This window comes from Thermobia domestica, chromosome 15 (assembly GCF_964235325.1).
Source record: "Thermobia domestica chromosome 15, izTheDome1.hap1.1, whole genome shotgun sequence".
In the NCBI taxonomy this organism is placed as follows: Eukaryota; Metazoa; Arthropoda; class Insecta; order Zygentoma; family Lepismatidae; genus Thermobia; species Thermobia domestica.
The window spans coordinates 177,403,295-177,417,060 of NC_137468.1; positions in this window are offsets into that span (position 1 = coordinate 177,403,295).

Genomic DNA, 13,766 nt, shown 5'->3' on the forward strand with positions numbered 1-13,766 from the left:
CATGTATTAAAAATACTATATTTGTTTTGATTTAATAACTTGTATTTAATGTTAATATTCTCTCTGGAACTTTGCTTGCTCGTTTTATTATAAAATTTCTCCTAAAGGAAATCTTTAGAAATAATCTAGGGCAAATTTACGATGCACTGGAAGCAGATCATAATAAGAGACCACATACAGAAGTATTTTCCTTACCTTCAGCCGCCAATGATGTCATGAATCATTGAATGTTAACATTCTGTTTGTTTTTTAATTATGTTTATGTTTGCGTCCTGCCTTCTGTTTCATGTCTCTAAGTGAATAGTGGTCTAAGCTAGAAACATTTGAAAAAATGAAATGAAATCTTTGAGTTTTACGTCCCACGGTTATGCCGGTTAGGCTAAAGGAGACGGTGATAATGAGAGATGAGTGAAATGGTGGAATGAAGAAAGTGGGAGGAAACGGGAGTACCCCGAGAAAACCCACGAGCACGGTGTTTGTCCACCACAAAGTTCACTTGGCGGGGGCTGGGATCGAACCCGGGACCCCAAGCACCAGAGGTGAACGCTCTACCACTGAGCCACCGCGCCCCCCTAGAAACATTTGAATATGACTGTGAACTTTACATAGTTTCTAATTATCGTTCCATAACAACAGCCATTCCAGAGTAAGCTTTTAACCAAAACTTTAAAGGACATTTTGCAATCTAAATTTGACAATTGCATAGATAAATCAAAAATAAACACATATTCAACTGTAATAGATAACCAAAAGCTATCGTTGAGTCGCAGTGAAATAGCTATTAAATCAATACTGTTTATTGGAGACTCATGGTTCATTCTCTTCAGCACCAAACAAACTTTCTAAAGGTTTTTTGTATTGGGCCCATAACTTACTTGAACTTGGAAAATTGGGAGAATGTCGGGAAAATTTCCTGAGAGAAATCCCTACCATCAACTTTTCTCTCTTTGGAGTGGCAGCTGGTGAAAGAACACAATCCAAAAGTATCTCGAGAAATACTATAGGCGATAAGAAATGTGTCTACCATTTTTTTTATTGACAGACAAAAGAAATATGAGAGAAAAGATTGTATACCAATACACAATTTACAAATTTTCTTTATAATTTATCTAACCGGTTCGTAAAATTTAAAAATAGATTGCTATTCTCAAACATTTGCCGATGATACCACAATAACTATTATAAGTAAATATGGGAGAAACTTGTGCAAAAGAAGAAAAAAACACTGCATAAGGCAAAACAATAGGCAGGACAAAATTCTTTACTTCTAAATTTTATCCAAAACAAACTACGATTCGGTTTCTACAAGAATAACTGATAAACCTAAAAACTTGTTTATTTTGAAATATATTAAATCTATAAACACTATAAATTTAAACTCACTACAAATACTATTCTACTGAACATTGTTTCTCTGTCTCAGGCTCAGAACTGCACACCAGAATTTCGTCATTGGTAATGATCGTCGACATGAAAGATGGGTCATCATCCACGACACGCTGATTGAATTCTTCACAGACTTCGATGTGGTATTAATTCTGCTCCTGGGTCAGCAGCCTTGGAACAAACTTGACAGCAACGCAGCGCATGTTAAAATCAAATATGATGATTGCCTGCATTATTCTGCACGACACACCGAAACTGGCAGTAGATCCTTAACGCAAGTCGAAGAATGGTTTCAACATTTTATTGTATTATGTTTGGTGAAGTAGATTCTCATCTTTCATCACCACTCAAAACAACTCATTCCACTAATTTCAGCATCGCAGAACACTTACTGAATCACATCAAACGGATTTGGTCAGTTTCACACAGAATTTCAAATTTACTCCTTGTTATAACTTGCTCTGCAAGACTTCTTCTGACTTACATGTCAGAGTGCCCAGTTCCCGATGTATTTATACACAGGACAGTGTGTCTTGGTACACTAACTTATGAAGTGCAGTTTTCCCTGTGCTTGTACCTAAAGTTTTATGCTGTTATCTGGTTTTGTGGTACAGAACTATTCTTGAAACGTTTTGATAAAACTTCGTGTATATCCTCCCAAATGTATAGTCTACCTTTGTAATTGCTCATTATGAAAGTCAAACTTGTACCAGTAACTCTTTACAGAGCTAGAGCACACCAACTAGCGCCAAAACGTTGATTATAATTACAAAGTGATATTCAGTAGAAGTAGATATTATACGAAAATCTGATTTTCTTGGGTTATCTTATCTTAATATGGATAGGATCATTTGTGTATGATGACTTTAAGAGAAAGTAAAGTAGTTTTGAAGCTTCAGTAGTTTATATGTCAGTTAGTTTTGGGGTTATGTTTTACAACTTTGAATATGAGGATGCATATTATCATTAATAATATAATTATTAGATACAATTTAATAAATCTAATAAATGCTAATTTTGCTCCTTGGATGTCCTGACAAGCTCGTATTAGAACTGTCATTTCTCTTCGTCATCTTACATTTTAACCTTTTACTATATATTAGAAAGTAAAAAGTAATCCAAACTCCCACTAATTTACACTGTTTCATGCAATTTACTTTTAGAGGTAAATTCCTTTTGGATAATTATCTGAAACACGTGTAAATAGATTTCATTCACACCTCATAAATAACTGTATCTTTTATATCCTGAGAATAACGCGTAACTTATTCATCCTGAAAAAACACAAGAGTTAATTTGTTTATGAATGAGTTGCTTTTTTTTTCTAAAACGTCTCAGGTAAAATGTTTCACATTATATAGATAAATGTCTCATTAATTAGGTTAAAAAACGGAAGAAGTCACTTCTGATGAAACAATCTACAGTAAATAATCTAATCTTAAATGTTGTTTTTTACAATTTCCTCCAATACAAATCTTGCAATGTATACATCTTTAGTGACGCTTCTTATACTCAAAGTAAACATAAACATGTTAGAAGTAGTTACAGTTACCTGTTTTTGTAGTTCACCTGTACGTGCACTATTATGTTTGCATGATAATCATAGTATAAGAGAAATCTTGAGATATGAACGGAAAAAGTTTAAAGAGTAAACAGGAAAGAACGAAATATAATTTCTGGAGTGGTCATCTGGGTAACTTACACAAAATAGGAAAATGTAAAACAATTTAGTTTTCTTAATAATGTACACATTTTTCTAACTATGCAATAATGCTATTACATATTAAAAGTTATTGCCAACTGCCAACATTTTCCCGTACATATTATTTTAAAATCAATTCTTACTCTTGCTCTTCCTATTAAACAACGTTACCAACTGATAATGGATATTCTAAATACGATACTTAAACAATATGATTGTTTCATCAATTACCGTAAATCATCAATTATAGAAATATTTTCATATATTTTTTATTTCAATTTTCAAGGGGACACGAACTAAGAGAGTCCTGATATTGTTGTGTATGTGTACCTACTATTGACATCCATAATGTTAAAACATACGGTACAAAAAGGATCTGTACAAGCCTACAAACACACTTTGCGTAACGTTTCCTTCTGCTCAAAAAGTCCTATGATATATATCCTATATGTCTCTATAATTTACCATTTTATGTATGATCAATAAAAAGAGTATAACCACCGCGGGTAATGCGCCGAAGAAGCTCATTACGTAGTAAGTACTGGAAGATCGATCGATTGTTGAGTTGAGTTGATATTGAGTTCAGCGTCCCTTTCAGTAGCGAGGTTATATGTGACGGGAGCTAGTGATTAACGTGGAATCCGAACCACATAAGCACTCGCCGGGAATCGAACCTGGGTCTCCCACGCCAAAGGCGCGTACGCTAACCGCTTAGGCACGGAGAAGCTCACGAGCAAATTGTGTAGAAACGACTAAATATGACCACACTGATGTCCTACGTTCTAATATGGCCCGTTGCACATATTTTTTTAAAAAAAAAAAGTCAGAAGAAACTGTTTAAAAGAAGGAACTTCAAAATATGTAATAGTCTTACGATTAGTCCGCCAGATTTAGTGACAACTTGCGTCTCCCACTGACAAAGCAAAACGCGCGAAAATACTGATCGATTGCGTCCTGGAGACAGTGACATATGTTAGTTAAACTTAGGTTCTGAACCTTTGCGTTCCTACTGATGTAGGTTTAGGTAAACTTAGGCACTCTTGTGTTGGTATTATTGGTACCATTGCACCAAGTATCCCTTTCGCCTATATATACAGTCCAAAATTTTCTAAAGTTGATGAGCTCGTTCGGCACTAAATTCCCCCCCCCCGCGCCTACAACCATTAAGCTTAAGAAAGACACTTCTCATTAACTATAGGGTAATAGTATACGACGTCAACTCCATATATGGGACGTTTGTGAAAAATAAGGCAATACCCGAGCAGACGAATCTACTAAATTTTAACACATTTCTTACATTTTCAGATTAGGCTCAAGCTTTCTTTTTTTCTTTTTTTTTTTTTTTTTTTTTTTGCAGCGCATGTACTAAATGAGGAGCTCTATTACCACTTCCAGATTGATTCCAGGTGGTCTTAGTATAGATACAGTGTGGAAGTATGCCATAAAAACCACAGTGCATAAAGCACAACCCAACTTGTGCTAAGTGGCCATAAAAAGAAAAAATGCTATCCAACTCTCTTAGGATTTTATATTTTTGAGGTACATTTTAGATTTTCACTCAAACAGTTACTGCTTCCTTACTATCTTACTATTTATCGTAGGATCATGGCTCATATCTCTTTTTTTTCGATAGACCATACTTTCCAACGGTATCACTCTCTTGTCCGTATTAAACAACAGAAACGGGATAAACCGGGAGTTTTATCGAAAAAAATCTAATTTCTTTCGCCCCTCTGGCCCGGCTCTGTGTTTACGCAGCGATCTGATTTAAGAAAAAAAAGATTATATAAATAATGTGCGTATATAATACTTCAAAAATTTACTGCGTCATTACTGTTTGGTCTAGAGTCATGGTTTAAAACGTCATCTTCTTTAAAATAACGAGCGCTTTTCAATGGTATCACTCACATATCTTTACCATACATCTGAACTCCAGAAAATCGGGAATTTTTCTGAAAAAGTCATTTTTGGGAACACTTGCGTCCCTCGGGCCCGGTCCCAGTTTCACGTATGGATCTAAAAAAAATGATAAATACACAAAGGTACACACAATCAAGTTTTTCAATTTGTTATCTTAAAAACGAATAGTCACGCCCCTCCGCGCCACTAAGTTGAACATCCGCTTCCAAGACGCACCTGAATTGTTCTTTGGTCCATACTTGATTTGATCAATAAAAAATGGCTTAAATATCTGGTATAGAACCTAAATAACAGGCCAAACACGATACGAGCCAAGCGACGGGGGTATACGCATAAACGAGGATAGTGGAAGAGCACATTTACAATACTTTTAGTCTCACTCAGAAAATCTGTAGGTAAAATACGATGTGAAACATTTTTCATGAAAAAACGACAGTCTGAATATAAGTATTACTGTCAGTGCACAGCATATTGAAATGAATTTTATTTGGTAGATCCGTCGGCAGTGGTGCATCTAGGCCGGGGCCGTGGGAACCTAGGATCCCTCAGTTTTTTGTGGCAAACATCATTTTAGCTATTATTTATATATTTTTGGAAGCTTGTAGTCATATCATGATATACCTACCATAGTCTGGGATTCTGGCTGTCCCCCCAGTTTTCAAATTCTAGATCCGCCCCTGACCGTCGGCCTATATTTAACAGAAGAATTTTGGTAATTTGTCTTCACATTAGGTTAGTTTAGATTAGGTTATTTTATGTTAGATTATGATAATGTAGAGGTCTGGCATAATTTTCGAAAAAAAATATAGAATTTCGGGTAAGAGTGCACTTTGTGCAGAACAAGTGATTTTCGGTATCTTTTAATTTCTCTCCCAATTCTGCAAATATAAGATCTGAGGCGTTACTTACTTCACAAAACATAGCAGAGCGAGCGAAGGGGGTTAGAAGCCCCGTGGAGCTGTTTAGCTATAGTTCCTATGAGAGTTATGCACAAAGTGCACTCTTACCGAATTTTGCTTACTTCTACTAACGTTATGTTAGTTTCGGTTAGTTCAGTTTAGCTTAGATTAGATTTGAGGCATTACTCGAGAAGACGGTTCTACCAAATTTTGAGACATTTCTTACATTTTCAGGTTAGGTCAAATCTTTATATTTATTTTAGCAGAGCATGCAGGAAATGAGGAACTCCATTACCACTTACAAATTGACTTCAGGAGGGCTTAGTGTAAATACAGTTCGGACATGTAGCATAAAAACCACAGTGCAGAAAACACCTACAAATATGTGCTAGGTGGCCATTAAAAAGCACGAATGCTATCTAACCGAGTCAGAGCAGGAGCGCAGTAGGGAGGCACGAGCGTTAGCGAGGGGGTGCATCCGCAGGGAGCAGGCTGTCATCGATGTAGAGTATACGCATGAGTTTAGCGGAATAGTATACTTTTCATTTCAGTATGCTGTGCACTGACACCAACTTCTTATATTCACACTCTCATTTATTCACAAAAAGTGTTTCTGATAGTATTTTACCTATAGATTTTCTATCTGCTAGAACCGTCTGCTCGAGTGAACCCAGATTTGGTTGCGTTATTTTGGTGTAAATACTTGCATCATCCATTTCTCCTGTAAATGTGTTTTTTTCTTTTTTCGTGCTCCTGCACCCTTCTGCTAAACCTAACCTGATCTGTCTGTTCGAGTGAACCAAAACTATTAATATTATGAGTGTTTACGCGCATTATGCTGAAAACATGCATTATGTACAAGGACGCATCACTGTTTACGCTCATTCTGTATGCTAAAAACATGCATTAAATAATCACAACTGCAACCACAAATAACAAAAACAATAAAACTTTTTAATATACTATAGCTATTTACTCCACGCTCTGATTATTTATTACTCAAACGAGAGAAAATATTTTGTTATTGTTATTTTGTCTGTGCTACTAGATAGCTCTCACATTTCTTTCACAATTTGTTGATACCGAAAATTATTGTTTGGAATTACAGTACTCTAATATTTACGAAATAAATATATTATTTTTATTTACACACTAAATAGCACTACTCATTAAACAAACATGGCTGGTATTACTCCCTTGATGCATCACCAAAAAGTTTCCGAACATCTTGGTAAAGCTAGTTTACCGTGAAATAAAGGAAAAGTAACACAGATTACGGGAAATATATGAGTCCTTTCTGATTTCTTACGGAAAGTGTATTATTTTCGTTAAAATGGAGAAACGTTATGTTAATTTATCCGGAAACCTAGACTTTCCTTTGCAAAAACGTTCCCCGAAGGTGAGAAACCTTCCTGATTTTTTTTACAGTGATAGCAACAGAACTACGAAATAGTTCTACCCAATCAATGACCGATAGGTCGGTCCAAACTCTGCAGATTTAGAGGTGCTGCGAAAATATGTCATAGCCTTATGTAATAAGCAGTGGTAATCTGTGTGTAATTTCTGATATATTAAATAAGGGTTAAAAAGTTGTCGTATAAGAGAACGAGTACACTCTCATACTCTTCTACCAACATCGAAAAAAGGGGTCATAAAAGAGAATGAGTATTCGGGGTATTCAGTTTCAGTTTTCCATACCTGGACAGTACTGCCATTCCATCGTCACGGGCAGGACATTTACACTACATTTTTGATGCTTTAAAGTTGTATATTTCTAAAAACACAACATAAATTCTCCTAATTGTATGATACATGATCAGTACAGACTTAGGAGTATATGTAGCTGATGCTTTCAGTATTTTTTTTTCTGTTTAGAGTAGAAAATATTAATTCCTAAAGGTCTGTCACGGGCGGGGACAAAAAAGAGAAGTGACTTTCGACACACCAAGTGAATGTTACAAAACTCTGTGAATTCTTAGCTCAAAATGTTTTTATTTAAACGGAAATGTATAAATGATGACATTTTTTTACCGAAATTCACTTAAGAGAAATTTGCCAAATATTAATATTAATAAAAAACTCAACTTTACTGTATCACGGGCGGGACACATGGTTGTCACGGGCAGGACACCGTGTGAATCAACACACAAAATCTCAATAAGAATGATTTGAAAACTGAAATAAAATCGAAAATAAGTCAATTTCTGCTGTTCTGTTATATCATTGTACACAAACAATTCTATTTACTTTACTTGGGGCTCGCTTTTATCACACAAAATAAAAATATATGGTACACTTATTTCTAACCACCTGCACTTTAGGAAAGGGTTTTATTTGCCCATTTACACCCACCTTGTAGGAAACTTCGTACAAAACACTGTTTAACAGTATATAAAATAGGTGCTGGTATCGAGTGCCAGTGCCGTGGAAAATCAGCGCCCGGGACAAGAGTATACGACGGCGCCCTCGTAAATATGAGTGAGGTCGACAGACCAGCCGCAAAGCGTCACATGGCTAGCGCCATGCGTAAGAAAATTTTCAAAAATAAACCCTGCTTTTCCTTGATTTTGAGCACTATTTAATACTTTTCCTTCCATTTTTATATATTTTTTTATGTTTTTCTCCTGAATTTTGCGCCCCCATACTTTGACGCCCGGGGCCGACGCCCCACTCGCCCCTTCACCCCAACGCTACTTCACTGCTGGTATCACAGGTATTATTTGATTGAAATGCATGTAAGACACATCTTCAACAGTCAACAACAAATTTTACCGCAATCGCTTACGGTCTTCATACGAATTTCATTGACTTCGTCCTCTTCCACTGGGCTATGTGCGATAGTTGCATGTATATGCTTTCTTTACGTCCGTGAACTTGGCCCCCCCACATTGAGCACTAACGATAAAATTAGTGTCAATCGTTAGTGTATCGTTAGTGCTTCTTAGTGCACCAACCCCTAACGTTAGTGCTTAATTAGTGTAGGAGCTACAAGCAAAAAACCTTTGGGGGGGCCAAGTTCACGCTGCCCCCCCACTTCAAGCACTAACGAAATAACTAGTGCCATTCGTTAGTGCATCGTTAGTGCTTCCTAGTGCACCAACCCGTGAAGTTAGTGCTTCATTAGTGTAGGCTCTAGAGCCAAAACAATGGTACACGCTGGCCCCCCCACTTCAAGCAATAAGGAAAGGAATAGTACCGTTCGTTAGTGCATCGTTAGTGCTTCTAGAAAATACTAAAAGTTTCGTTAGTGCTTCACTATTAGTGTAGATATAGCCAATTATAAGTCACGAAACTCCCATAAGAAATGCATGGAGAATTATTCATTGGCTCAAATTACCGCCAAATTGAAAAGCACTATTGACCTCTGCTAGTGCAATCGTTAGTGCATCGTTAGTGCCTCTTACTGCAAAAACCGCTAACGTTAGTGCTTCATTAGTGTAAGAGTTATAAATAAAAAAAACTTTTGGGGGGGCCAAGTTCACGCTGCCCCCCACTTCAAGCATTAACGATAAAATTAGTACCATTCGTTAGTGCATCGTTAGTGCTTCCAGAAAATACTAATAGTTTCGTTAGTGCTTCACTGTTAGTGTAGATATAGCCAATTGTAAGTCACGAAACTCCCATAAGAAATGCATGGGGAATTTTTCATTGCGTTAAATTACCGCCAAATTCAAAAGCACTAATGATATTTTTAGTGCAGTCGTTAGTGCATTGTTAGTACTTCTTAGTGCAGCAACCCTAACGTTAGTGCTTCATTAGTGTAGGAACTACAAGTGAAAAACCCTTTGGGCCTAGCGTGAACTTGCCCCCCCACTTTGAGCACTAACGAAAAGATTAGTGCCATTCGTTAGTATATCCTTAGTGCTTCCAGAAAATACTAATAGTTTCGTTAGTGCTTCACTATTAGTGTAGATATAGCCAAATGTAAGTCACGAAACTCCCATAAGAAATGCATGGGGAATTTTTCATTGCGTTAAATTACCGCCAAATTCAAAAGCACTAATGATATTTTTAGTGCAGTCGTTAGTGCATCGTTAGTACTTCTTAGTGCAGCAACCCTAACGTTAGTGCTTCATTAGTGTAGGAACTACAAGTGAAAAACCCTTTGGGCCTAGCGTGAACTTGGCCCCCCCCCACTTTGAGCACTAACGAAACGATTAGTGCCATTCGTTAGTATATCGTTAGTGCTTCCAGAAAATATTAATAGTTTCGTTAGTGCTTCACTATTAGTGTAGATATAGCCAATTGTAAGTCACGAAACTCCCATAAGAAATGCATGGGGAATTTTTCATTGCGTTAAATTACCGCCAAATTCAAAAGCACTAATGATCTCATTTAGTGTAAAGGTTACTGCATTGTTAGTACTTCTTAGTGCAGCAACCCTAACGTTAGTGCTTCATTAGTGTAGGAACTACAAGTGAAAAACCCTTTGGGCCTAGCGTGAACTTGGCCCCCCCATTTTGAGCACTAACGAAAAGATTAGTGCCATTCGTTAGTATATCGTTAGTGCTTCCAGAAAATACTAATAGTTTCGTTAGTGCTTCACTATTAGTGTAGATATAGCCAATTGTAAGTCACGAAACTCCCATAAGAAATGCATGGGGCATTTTTCATTGCGTTAAATTACCGCCAAATTCAAAAGCACTAATGATCTCTTTTAGTGCAAAGGTTAGTGCATCGTTAGTACTTCTTAGTGCAGCAACCCTAACGTTAGTGCTTCATTAGTGTAGGAACTACAAGTGAAAAACCCTTTATGCCTAGCGTGAACTTGGCCCCCCCACTTTGAGCACTAACGAAAAGATTAGTGCCATTCGTTAGTATATCGTTAGTGCTTCCAGAAAATACTAATAGTTTCGTTAGTGCTTCACTATTAGTGTAGATATAGCCAATTGTGTCACGAAACTCCCATAAGAAATGCATGGAGATTTTTTCATTAGGTCAAATTCTCACGAAATTCAAATGCAGTAGTGGTCTCTTCTAGTGGCATCGTTAGTGTTTCGTTATTGCTTGCTAGTACACCAAGACCAAACATTAATGCTTCTCATTGTGAATGCTTTTATTGGCTAGCGTATAGTTATCTTCCCCTAAGTTTTATTTTCTAACATCCATACTGTTGATGCACTAATGTTTGGAGTTCTGTAATAAGAGATATTAACACTACACTACACCATAGCCATTACACTATATGTAGTTATTAGTGCTTTTAAATATGTGGGAAGTTTACAAAATTAAAAATGCTAAGTGTCTAAATTTAGCCCCGCACGATTCTCAAGTGCTAGTAAAACTATTTACATGTTTAGTGCTAAGTAATTTCACATTAGTGCACTAAACACTAATGATAGTACTGTCATACTTTAGAAGTTATTATATAATAACTCGTTCGGGGGTAATTTTAGATTTTTCAACTTTTACACATTTTTTTTAGTAATTGAGCCACAAAAGTGGGACTAAAACCAGTGGGTTGTGCATTAGTAGAGCCCTATTAAACACTGATTGCTATCATAGTTTAGGAGTTATAAGTGAATAATACATTCCGGGCTAAATTTAAACTTATCGAAGTTTAAAACAATTGTCTCACAAAGGTAGAATAAACGTCAAAGGTTAGTACAGCGTTAATACTCCAAAAAGCTCTAACGCTAGTGAAATCGTAGTTTGGGAATTATTAATGAATAACTCGGACGAGACTGAATTTAAAAGTATCGAAAAACACTAATTTTCTCATAAAGGTAGGACAAACGCTAAAGGATAGTGCATCCTTAACGCTTCAAAAAATATTAATTACTAACGTTAGTGCTATCATATTTTTGGACTTATTAATGAAAACTGAACCCGGTCTAACTTTAGGTTTTTCTACTTAAACTGTTTTACACTAATTGTACCACAAAAGTGGAACAAACACAAGCTCTTACTGCATTGCTAGAGCTCTATAAAATATTAAGCATTGTCGTTAGTGCTTTGATGAATAGTGCGAATAGGATTGAATTTAAATTTTCGAACTTCACACTAATTGTCCCACAAAGGTAAGATAACCACCGAAGATTAGTGACTCTTAGTGCTTCATGAAACACTAATCACTTAACGTCATTGCCGTCACAGTTTAGGAGTTTTACCAAATAACTCGAACGGGGCTAACTTCAGGTTTTTCAATTTTTACACAATTATTGTAAAATTAGATAAATTTTAATTGAGTTCCGTCCGAGTTATTCACTGATAACTCCTAAGCTATGATAGCACTATCGTCAATGCTTAGTATTTTTGAAGCACTAAAAACGCACGATCCTTCAGCAATTATCCTACCTTTTGATTGACAATTATTGTAAATTTCGACAAATTTGAATTTAGGATCGTGCGTGTTATTCGTTAATAACACTTAAATTATGATAACAGTAGCATTAGTGCTTATTCAGCGGAGGACTAAACGCTGGTTTGCTCCATTTCTGTCAGACAATTAGCGAAAATTTGTACAAAATTTAAAGATCTAAAGTAGCCCCCCCCCCGAGTTATTCATTTTTAACCCCTAAACTATGATAGCAGTAACATTAATGCTTAGTGTCTTTCGGAGGACTAACGATGTACTAATCTTTGACGTTTATTCAACCTTTGTGGGACTATTATTGTAAAATTCGCTAAAATTAAATTTAGTACACAGTGACTTATTCCCTTATAACTCTTTAACTATAATTGCGCTAACACTAATGCTTCGTGTTTCGGGAAGCAATAAGGATGCATTATCTTTTGACGTTTATCTCACCTTTGTAGGACAATAATTGTAGAATTAGAAAAATTTCAATTTAGTCTTGCAAATAATATTCACTAATATAGAGTTGAATCAAATCACTAACCTTAGAGTTTAGTGTACTAATGGGTACTAACGATGCACTAACCATGTCCAACGTTTTCTTTTAGTATTTGAGATGCATGCGGGGATAAATTTAGACACAAAGCATTTTCCATTTTGTAAAATTCTTCCACCAAATTTAAAAGCACTAATAACCATATATTAGTGTAATGGTTACTATTACGTTCGGAAAATTAACACATTGAAAAATACCCCATGCATTTCTTATGGGAGTTTCGTGACTTATAATTGGCTATATCTACACTAATAGTGAAGCACTAACGAAAGTATTAGTATTTTCTGGAAGCACTAACGATGCACTATCGAATTGTAATAATTTTTTCGTTAGTGCTCAAACTAAGGTTCAAGTTCACGCTAGGCCCAAAGGTTTTTTTACTTGTAGTTCCTTCACTAATGAAGCACTAACGTTAGGGTTGGTGAACTAAGAAGCACTAACGATGCATTAACGATTGAACTACAAGTAGTCATTAGTGCTTTTGAATTTGGCGGTAATTTAACGCAATGAAAAAATCCCCATGCATTTCTTATGGGAGTTTCGTGACTTACACTTGGCTATATCTACACTAATAGTGAAGCACTAACGAAACTATTAGTATTTTCTGGAAGCACTAACGATATACTAACGAATGACACTAATCTTTTCGTTAGTGCTCAAAGTGGGGGGGCCAAGTTCACGCTAGGCCCAAAGGGTTTTTCACTTGTAGTTCCTACACTAATGAAGCACTAACGTTAGGGTTGCTGCACTAAGAAGTACTAACGATGCACTAACGACTGCACTAAAAATATCATTAGTGCTTTTGAATTTGGCGGTAATTTAACGCAATGAAAAATTCCCCATGCATTTCTTATGGGAGTTTCGTGACTTACAATTGGCTATATCTACACTAATAGTGAAGCACTAACGAAACTATTAGTATTTTCTGGAAGCACTAACGATATACTAACGAATGGCACTAATCTTTTCGTTAGTGCTCAAAATGGGGGGGCCAAGTTCACGCTA